Source organism: Pogona vitticeps, chromosome 1, assembly GCF_051106095.1.
Source record: "Pogona vitticeps strain Pit_001003342236 chromosome 1, PviZW2.1, whole genome shotgun sequence".
Lineage (NCBI taxonomy): Eukaryota > Metazoa > Chordata > Lepidosauria > Squamata > Agamidae > Pogona > Pogona vitticeps.
In genome coordinates this window covers 30,513,830-30,524,818 of record NC_135783.1, presented here as the reverse complement: position 1 = coordinate 30,524,818, position 10,989 = coordinate 30,513,830, and the positions used below count along the sequence as shown (strand labels likewise).

Genomic DNA, 10,989 nt, shown 5'->3' with positions numbered 1-10,989 from the left:
ACATCTGGAGGCCCAAGGTTGGATAGAGAATTAGGCTAGGACTCAATAAACCTGGGTTTAAATTTCCACTTGGCTTGGAAAATTCACTGAGAGGTGGCACTGGTAAAACTACTCCTTAAATATCTTTGAAACTCTATTAGAGTAGCCATAAGTTGAAACTGACTTGACAGCGCATCACACACACAAGTAGCCCAGCTGGAGTGTTTGCAGTGTAATGTTTGAGCAGTATTAGCTCCTAGGAGAATGGAAAGGAGCTTTTTCTTCCTTAATACTCCTGAAAGTTACTCTTGTGGGATGGGTTAGCTGCATGCAGATTATTGTATGTAACATTTTTTGTATACTTGTTCCTTTAATTCATAATTTAACACTTATGTGAAGCTATTAGATTTATGTCTGTCTTTCAGTTCCATTTTTTAGCCTTGTCTTTGAAAGGATTTGAGACTTCAGATGGCGGAGTGTATTTGATAATTTTACTGATAATGAAGTTTTCCTGCTGATTCATTTTCCAGTGGACTGACCGCCTAAAAGAAACCTAAAGGTTTGTCTGATAAGGAAGCAGAAACAACTCCAGGAAGAATGTGCTTTTGACCATCATTTCAGTGGAATCTCCACACCCATATAATCATCAGCAGTGGAATTCCTTGAAATGTACAGATTGAAAGGAAATAGTGAAGAAGACACCCGTTTGTTTTGAGCTTTCTCAACAGAGCTTTCTCTGTTGAGCTTTCTCAACAGATGATCTCAATGACTACTGAGGATTTAGCAAAATCTTTTTATAATATCTTCACTTAATTAGAAAATGCTACATAAAAATGGGTTTTCTAGCATAATTATATTGCTGCATGTATATTTCTGCCGAGTTGGATCCAGGCCTAGTCCTGCTTTGAGCAATCCCATTGGAACCAATGAAACAAGTTAGTCATGAGTTACTTAAAGGTAAAGGTAAAGGTTCCCCTTGACAATTTTGTCCAGTCGTGTTCGACTCTAGGGGCGGTGCTCATCCCCATTTCCAAGCCATAGAGCCAGCGTTTGTCCGAAGACAATCTTCCGTGGTCACATGGCCAGTGCGACTTAGACACGGAACGCTGTTACCTTCCCACCGAGGTGGTCCCTATTTATCTACTCACATTTTTCATGCTTTTGAACCGCTAGGTTGGCGGGAGCTGGGACAAGCGACGGGCGCTCACTCCGTCGCATGGATTCGATCTTACGACTGCTTGGTCTTCTGACCCTGCAGCACAGGCTTCTGCGGTTTAGCTCGCAGCGAATTTCTTTAATTCTAGGCATAGGGTCACCAAGCCTCAGGACTCTGGCCAAAGTCTTGGAGAGTTCCTATTCTTCTCTAATTCTGCACAGATATAGGTAAAACTCAGGGTGAGCAGCACTGGAGAAAGAAACAGTTTGATTTTTGATAGTTTGAGGCAGCTTTAAAGCCCAAACCTCCATCTCCAGCATTCCCAGTTTGCACCAGGTTCTTTGGCTCAGCAAGAAGGTGCTTGTGTGTTGCTTTGAATGGCAAGATGCACCAAAGTGCATGTACTCACTGGCTGTCCTCCCAGTCCATACCTTTTGCTCTTGACATATTGGGAATGGGCTTATGTTGCTTGCAAAGTGGCAGAGAGTAGCGCACCAGTGTCATAACTCACAAGCCTTCTTGTTGCACAAGCCCTGACACCAGTATATGAAGTTTTTTAAAAGGGCCTCTTCCCTCTCAAGCCTTTATCTCTATGATATCAAAAGGACTCGCCAACTACTCTCAGGTTTTGGCCCTGAAATCCCAGAAATAAGGTGCTGCTACCCAGGTCTGGGTACAACCCAAACCAATTGCTAGTTCCAAGTAGAGTAGACCCATTGAATCAGTGGGATTTATATTAATGTTCACTTACCATTTGGTCAGCAGTTGATTCAAAAAGTCTATTCTGGTTGGAACCAGCAACTGAATTTAGGTGCGTTTAGATGCATTTGTGTGTGAACATACATATACATTTTGTTGGTTAGACATTAGATTTGATTAACTATTCCTTTCTTTCATCCTCATTTCAATTGTTCCTTAGTCAGTCTGGCAAATAAGGAACTGTTGGTGTTACAAGGAAGAAATAGGACAGTTTTGTAACAGCACTTTTTTCCTCCAAAAAAAAACAAAAAAAAACAATGATGGCTGGCCTCTGAATCTCTCTGAATTTATTCTCAATTACCCTAATCCAAATGAAGTTATTTGAGTGTAAATGCTCAAAGACCTGAATTGGGTTCCCTTGTTTCCCATTTCTATTAAATGCTGTCAAAGAATATGCTGCCAAAAATAACCAACCCAGTAAATATTAATTTATACTGAAGATCCAGGAATCATTTTCACACTGAGTGGTGAAAGAGAGCCAATAGACGCTGGTGCACAGATAGATAATGGCGCGACACAAGGCCAAGAATGTACCTGGAAATAATGGCTCGAGTGTGGCATCCAGGAAGAGTGATGTATGCAACCAGGATTTTCCACCATCCATCCCAACAATGAAAAAGGTAAAAATGACATTTTTCCTCATTCTCATAGATTGGTACTTAAAATACAGCCCAGCTCTGTGGTATACGTTTTCCAGTATGGCTCCTTCTGCGAGGCAGCTGTTTCACAGTCTGATAGGGAGACTCTGTAACCAGCTGCTTCCGTTTACTCCTGGCTCTTGCTGCTCTAGGTTAATAGAAAGAGAGGCAGGAGAAAGGGCTAGGCTAGCATAAGGCAGAAATAAGAGAATATTCTGCCAAAAGGGAGTGTGGGATAAGAACTTTAATGGGCAAGCAAACAAAGGATGAGGCCGAAGCCTGAGGCGCTTCAGTGGGCTGGCAGCTGAGAAGTGATTCTGGAACAAGTGGAGCCACAGGCTCACCATTTTCAACAAATACAGGACTCATGTGCCAAAAAAACTTTGGCTCATTCGAGATATGCCTGCATGTGTATATCTATATCCCCCTATCAAATATTTGTTTGAGATAATCATGTGATAAATAACGGGGTCGCATGATAAACTGTATATATCTTTTGGCCATTTTGTGGGCTAATCCATCTCGGCTTGGATTTGTTCAAACACTCCAAGCCTGGCCTCCCACACACTTTCCAAGGAGGCAAATATTTAGGCAGCATTTAATTTTAACCTGGTGAATCAACTGAATGAAATCAGGGGTATTGGTCAGATTGGAGGCGGGAAAGGAGGGGAGGCAAGCCAATAAGGATTTTATTATTTGAGCTAGAGTTGTTGCTACACTACTATTGTCTGGCATTGCCACTATATTTTTAAAATAATCATTCGTCAGAAAAAATGTAGACATGGCATATGACCACAAGCATATAAGGCAGAAAGGAGCCAGATTTGACCCCTCAATGCAATTTTACTCATTTTAAATAATGTATGGTAACAAATGGCTAAATTAAAATTATTAAACTGAGGCCAAACATGAGATGGGTGAATTCAGTGAACAAAGTCACAGCTTCGGGTCTATAAGGCTGGAGGAAGTTTGTTAATATGAACAACTTTTGAGGATCATTAATTCAAAGGGTTGCCATTAAATCAAAAGTGATTTGACAGTACATGCTCACATCAGTGGTGACAAAAAAGTGGCTGATCTGAAAGTAAAAGCACTTCAAGGCATGTATTTGTTTCTAGGTTTAGAATACTCTTGTTTGTTTGTTTGACTTCTATACCACCCATCTGGCTACCAAGGCCACTCAATAGACAGCACTTTAAAAAGAACTGAACATAATAACTATACAAAAAAACCCCCCACCAAATTAGACCTATCAAACCAAATACACAAAAACAACATAGAATAACTCAAAATAATTTAAAAGGCAAGGTGACAGAACAGATAAGTGCTGAAAAACCTCTGCGCTATGATAATGTAAACTTTTCAGATTCTCCTCTCAATCGATCTGTGGAACATACCAGTAAAATGTCTTAACATTGCATCTTTAAATTGGCATTAAAAACATAAACAAACAGAGCCAAAATGACCAGCTAGAATAGAGAAAAATAAAGTGTAAAAATGTTCTTATCTGCTTCCAGAACTGTTGTGATTTGTTATCAAGTTGCTTCCAAGCTTATGAGTTATTGATCTTCAAAAGGTCCTGTCATTAAGAGTACTGTGCATCTCTAGCAGAATTAAAATCATGGCTTCATTTATTCAGTCAATCCATCTCTTGTTTGGTCTTCCTCTTTTTCAGTTGCCTTCAACTTTTACCAGCATTATTGTCTTTTCAAGGGAGTCTTGTCTTATGTTATGGCCAGTATATGATAGCCTCAGTTACTCATGTATGCTTCTAGAATGAGTTCAGGTTTGATTTGCCATAGCATGGACTTGTTTATCTTTCTGGAAGTCCATGGTGTCTGTAAAACATTCCTCAAACACTACATTTCCAATGAATGAATTTTTCTCTTGTCAGCTTTCTTCACTGTCCAGCTTTCATATTTATTTATTTATTTATTTATTTATTTATTTATTTATTTATTTATTTATTTATTTATTTATTTATTTACAGTATGTATGTATGTATGTATGTATGTGTATGTATGTATGTATGTATGTATTCATTCATTCGTTCGTTCGTTCGTTCGTTCGTTCGTTCGTTCGTTCGTTCGTTCGTTCGTTCGTTCGTTCGTTCATTCATTCATTCATTCATTACATATTGAGAATACCTAATTAAAGGATCACATTAGGCACCTGTTGAGAATGGCTGATCTAGGTGACTGTAAATAATACTCTGTAGAAATTAGACAAGGTGTGGGCACATTAGTAGCCCATGGGTGAGGGCAAGAGGAAATTGTATCTCCTGAAGTTTCCTTAGAGATGGAAAGATGAGCAGGAGATCTAAGCAGGTTGTGAATACATGTATTTCAATCAAGAATATGTGAAATGGGGTCACATTACCCTGGAGGAAGATTATGCTGCTTCCAGGAGGCTAATTTTGAACCAAAAATCTATTTTAAAAAAAGAACACAAGGGCATAGTATTAAAGAGAATCCTTTTTGAAGGCCATCCCAGATGAAATCCAGTATCACGCTTGATCTTTTCACCAGGATGTCGCTCAAGGACATATTCTCAGTTTATCCTTTTGTTAGTATGGACGCAGTGTCATGAAACAAACAAATGAACTAGCATCTACAATGAAATGTACAGAGATAAGCCACAATGATATAGATGTGAAGTCTCTGTAAGCCGAAAACACACACCATACGAATGATTAGGGCTGGATTTCGGAGGATGTTAACAGCTTCATTCAAGCAAATAGATATTTGCCAGTTTATACTGGAAGTACATTTTGTCTAGATATTTGAAAATTAATTTTGGAAAGTGGGTAGTTAAGTGCTTTTTTTTTCACGTGGTGGGTGATGGGTAGATGCCTGTGTGACTGTTTGTCTGTTCCATTACAGATCCAGTATGATGAACCCAAGTCGCTTCTTCTGAGATTGCCGTTCACCTATAGCTACGTATGTATTCTTCATTTCTTCCCTTGCAAACACTGAACAAGAAGAACACAGAAAGAGAAGGAGGAGATAAAGTGTTCTTGTGTAATGCAAAACACTATTCATAAGTCACACAAACACTAAACCCTATACAGAATGAATCTTTACTTTAGGGACAGTCCTTTCCGTGTCATTGTCTGGTACTTATGTTGTTGTTCATTTAGCTAATTACCGTTTTGAAAGGTATAGTCCTGCTGTCATGCTTAGATTAGCGGCAAGTGTTTGGCTGGCTACTTTCTTGTCACAGTTGATAATTATTTAATGAGTTCTGTTCTTCCCCAGGAAAGTAAGATTGGGAGAGAATTGGACCTATTTTATCACAGTAGCATTGCTGCGTCTGCTGGCAGATTTGACAGCAGCTGAGCTGCATTCCGCTAAGGTGGGAGAAGAAGAATTTCAATAAGTCGCTTCCCAAATCAGTCAGAAGCAGGGGAGAAATTAATAGTGATGAGCAAATCTCAATAGAAGCAGCCTCATCAGCTTGTTCGCTGCCAGGCCATCTCCTACAGCGTTAAGCTTTCATGGCGTAATGGAAGAGCTCTTTAGCTCTGCAGCCCTGGGGCTTTTTCCAAGCATGAGCTGGGACATCAGTGGGAAGAACAAATAAGTAATAAATCGTGAATGTGGGAGAAACGATTTTAAAAAACCAAATAGGTTTGTGAGGACTTGTGAGGTAGGGCTGCCGGAAGGCAACCTAGCAAAGAGATCTTGGCTTTATGTGGGGCAAGGCCCCAGGTTTCTCTCATCTCAAGATTTTGGCCACAGGGCCCAAGGAGTTTCCAGCCTGATGCCAGCAGGGTTGCAGCACCAGCTCTGTAACACCCAACAACAATTGTGTGGAGGGCTAGACCTACCATTAAGCAGAATGAGACCACTGCCTTACATGGCAGATGTTGGGTATGTCACTACAGGGACAATTAAATTGTTAATAAAGGAAGGGTGCTTGTGAGATTTTCCACCACAAGTACCAAAATCACTCAGCTGACCTACTTACTTTAAAATGGTAGAAGAAGGCACAATTTGCTGTTCTGCTTCAAGCAGAAAAATGTACTATGGCCAGACCAGGTTGTCCAAGAAATGATTAAGAACCTGCTTAGCCCTATATAGTTTCTGCTCTCTCTCAATCTCTCTCTCTCTCTCTCTCTCTCTCTCTCTCTCTTTTTTTTTTTTTTGGTGCTTAAATATTAAATTATACTGTGATCTACACAGTTAGAAGCAGAACTCCCTTAAGTGCTAAAAGATATCTGTTTGTCTTTGCACAAGCTTTTCACACTTCCATAATTCAGAAATCTATTTTGATTTATATTGTGATTAGTAATCTGGAGGCAAATACAGAATCTCTTTGCAAGTCTGATTGCTTAGGCACAGAGCTCCGAGAAATTCCGTTTTTTCTAGAATTGAATATGGTACTAGTCCTTAATTATAAACTTACTGTTAAGTCTGGGCAACTCATCTGTGAAGAAGGTGCTAAAGCAACCATGCTTTTCTTTCTGTGAATCCTGATCACCAATTTGACTTAGCCTGAGTCACTGTCTTGTAATTCCTGTTTCTTTGCTCTCCAAAACTAGATAAAGCACCTGTTCACATATATCTCAGTGGCAAATGACTGAGTATAAGTATTTACTGTTATTCCTGCTGTGTTGTTGTAGCATCAGCACAACAGGACCAGCTAGTCCCCTATCCTGGGCATGAACTGAAAACTGAACTTCAAACCAGTTTGGTTTTCCAGTTGGTTTGTAGTATTCATTCATTCATTCATTCATTCATTCATTCATTCATTCATTCATTTATTTATTTATTTATTTATTTATTTATTTATTTATTTATTTCTATTTTATTTTATTTTATTTTATTTATATCCTGCCTATCTGGCCTTGCGACCACTCTAGGCGGCTTCCAAATAAATAAAAACCACATATAAATATAATTAAAAAAGAAGAAAGAAATTTTAGATCAGTGGTTCTTAACCTTTGTTACTCAGATGTTTTTGAACTGCAATTCCCAGAAACCCCAGCCAGCACAGTTGGTGGTGAAGGCTTCTGGGAGTTGCAGTCCAAAACCCCTGAGTAACCCAAGGTTAAGAACCAATGTTTTAGATCAATAAACAGATTCTTCAAGATGGAAAAAAGTAAGGAAAGTAAATGAAGAAGGGAGAGTTAGGTGTTAACTGGAGGGAAGGCCTGCTTAAACATCCACGTTTTTAATTGGTTCTTAAAAATACCCAGCCAAGGGGCTGCACAAATCTCTGGAGGAAGGTTGTTCCAGAGGCCACCGCTGAGAAGGCCTGGTTTCTTGTTTTTTCCTTCCGGGCCTTCCTTGGCGTCAGGCTCCTCAGCCTCACCTCCTGACTCAATCGAGTGGTACGGGTAGATCTTGGTGGGAGTGGTCAAATATCGAGGCCCTAAACTGTTTAGGGCTTTGTACATAAGCATCAATACTTTGAAGTCGATGCAGAACCAAATGGGCAGCCAATGCAGTGCAGCCAGAATAGGAGAAATATGATGGTATTTTCTCACTCCAGTAAGGAGTCTGGCTGCCACATTCTGCACCACTTGGAGTTTCCGCATTAGCCTCAAAGGTAGCCCCACGTAGAGCGCATTAAAGCGGTCTGATCTTGAGATTACACGCACATGTACCAAGGTAGTGAGGTAATTCATGGTTTGTGGCTGGCCACGAACCACGAACCATCACAAATTACAATTTTTCAGGTTCATGCCCATATCTATTTCTTTCTTTAGGCATATCATATGTCCAAATTTCATGTATCTCAGTGCAAAAGCAATATACTTTCACACACACACACACACACACACACACACACACACACACACACACACACACACACACACACACGCGCATATGAAAATAGTCATTTTACCACTTTAGTTTTCCAATGTAAGTCAATGGGAGGTTTAAAAACACTGAGATGAGACTTTACAAGGCAAACCATACAAGGAAGAAATTGCTCTGGACTGAAGCCTTAAATTGGCTTCCAAACCAAACTGGAGTGCCCATTTGCAGACTGACTGACCAGTCGTAGCATGATGTTTGGGGTATTTTGCTGCCAGGAATAGGGAGAAATGCTTATAAGATTTTCTGCCTTATGTGCCAACTTTAAAGGGGGAATTGGTTTCTCTGCTACAGGGAGCAAATATATGACCCATCCTTTCTTGCTAGTGTGAATGAAGAATGAAACCAAAACCCATGTTCCTCACACATGCACATACCCATTTCAATTGCCTGTCATCCAATTACAGGTGCTTTGAATAGCCCATATGCAAAGTTCACCAAAATAAGGTGATTTGAACGGGTTTGGAAGAGTTCCTAAATAGCAAAATGAATTACTTACAATTGTACAGGGGATACAATTCTAAATGAGGAGAAATTATAGTATGACAGGCTGCAGCAAAAATATTTCCTGGGAGGAAGAAGATGTCACTCTAAGGGCCAAACTAGACATGACATTAATGAATGCAATTAATGTGCATACCTTTTGTTATGCAATTAGAAGAATTCTGCATAGTAATTTTCTTAGCGCACTGGGGCTCAGAAGAATACAAGGGCCTAATACTGTACCCAGTGCAAATAGGTAAGGTCTTAACTCAAGCTGTACTTTGCTGCTTGAATTCCCCCTCCTCTCCCCCATTTATTTCTACAGCATGAGCAATGTCTTTGTGTGAGCTAGCCTCTCAGCTAGAGAGCACTCAACACTTTTCCATTTGCTGAAAAGGGAAATTATTCTTGAGCTGAATAAAGATCACAGGTTTCAATCAACGGCACTTCCTCTGGGATGAGTAATTTTTACAGCTCACAGGCTAAGATCCTGTTAAAGGAAGGGAGAAGATCAGCTGGAGTTTCAGCACTTTTCTGCCCATTTCACTTGACGCCTGTTAGTTAGACAGGCAAATGAAAAATGCATGACTCAATCAGCAACAAGGACCTTGATCTGAGCATGAGACAATGCAAAGCACTGAAGATTTGTAGTCTCACTACTAGAACCCTGTTATTTGGAGAAACAGCAACAATAGCACTTTGCAGGTGATACGACAATGGCAAGAGTGCTTCCTGTTGATCAGAAAAGGATGGCTCTTTTGTTTCTTACACTGCCAGGGGAACAAGCGGACAGGGCGGGTGGATGTTTGCATGTACGCAAAGAGATGGGAACACATGCTTCTTCAGAACAGAATTAAAGGAGAAAATACTTTAATGGTAGGAAGAGAGGGATCTCTTTGCCAAACCATGGGGATTATTGTTCAGCAACATATCATGGCTAAAATCTAGCAGTAAGTCACAAGCAGAGTAGGCCTTTGAATAAGTGAAGATGGGGTGAATCAATTCCTCTGTAAGTTCCACTGATTCAATGGGCCTACTCTAATTATGACTTACCAGTGGAATTCAGCCAGTGAGTTAGACCATGGTCCATTTTGCCCACTTTTGTCAATGAAGAGGTAAAGGTAAAGGTTCCCCTTGACAATTTTTGGCCAGTCGTGTTTGACTCTAGGGGGCGGTGCTCATCCCCGTTTCCAAGCCACAGAGCCAGCGTTTGTCCGGAGGCAATCTTCCGTGGTCACATGGCCAGTGCAACTTAGACATGGAACGCTGTTACCTTCCCACCGAGGTGGTCCCTATTTATCTACTTGCATTTGCATGCTTTCGAACCGCTAGGTTGGCGGGAGCTGGGACAAGCGACGGAGCTTACTCCGTTGTGTGGATTCGATCTTACGACTGCTGGTCTTCTGACCCTGCAGCACAGGCTTCTGCGGTTTAGCCCGCAGCGCCACCACGTCCCTGATTGTCAATGAAGAGAGGCAGCAACTATCCAAGTTTTCTACTGAATTAAAATTCCTCTCACACTCCCTGTATTTTGCCTTCAATATTACTGTTCTACATAGGGGTACACTACATGGTACTAGGTGTCTCCCATTGTCCCATTACTGGAAATCTTCAGCAATCTTGTAGCCCCTCTTCTGTGTTTCACCATCTAGGGTAGAACACGTTTGAGTGAGGCAATAGGAAGGGCCTTCATAGTGGCCGCACCCAGATGACAGGATGCTTTGTCTCAAGAATATAGGTTGGCTCCCCTCCTTTCCTGATTTCACTGGTTGCTTTTGATCCAGCATATTGCATGTGGCAAATAATACAGACAGCTAGGTAAGTTTTAGGTAAAACTAAGCTAGTTTTAGAGTACAGTTTTACTTAAATGGCCTCCTAGGTTGAGAAGCCACTGGCAATGGTGCGGCTAAAAAATATTGTAAATAAATAAACAAATAAACAAACAAATAAATAAATAAATAATGTTTTTATTGTTTTTACAAAACTGTATTTTAAATATTTTTAAAAGCTGTCCAGAATTTCTCTTTTACAGTATTTACACTTTTCCTGGTTCCCAGTATTGATGGGCTAAAATCTTGCTGCTTAGTGTAGCAAGGCACAACAAGAGTAGGCCTGTTGAAGCAGTGGGGACATACATGGTTACTCAAGT

At 40.4% G+C, this 10,989-nt stretch overlaps 1 long non-coding RNA gene across 1 annotated transcript; it reads left to right on the top strand.

Moving 5' to 3' along the window:
- The first annotated feature begins 218 nt into the window (after positions 1-218).
- Positions 219-6,855, top strand: LOC140704498 (uncharacterized). Its single transcript, XR_012083722.2, has 3 exons — positions 219-538; positions 2,335-2,514; positions 5,415-6,855. It is a non-coding gene; the product is annotated as an uncharacterized LOC140704498 (long non-coding RNA).
- The last annotated feature ends 4,134 nt before the right edge of the window (positions 6,856-10,989 follow it).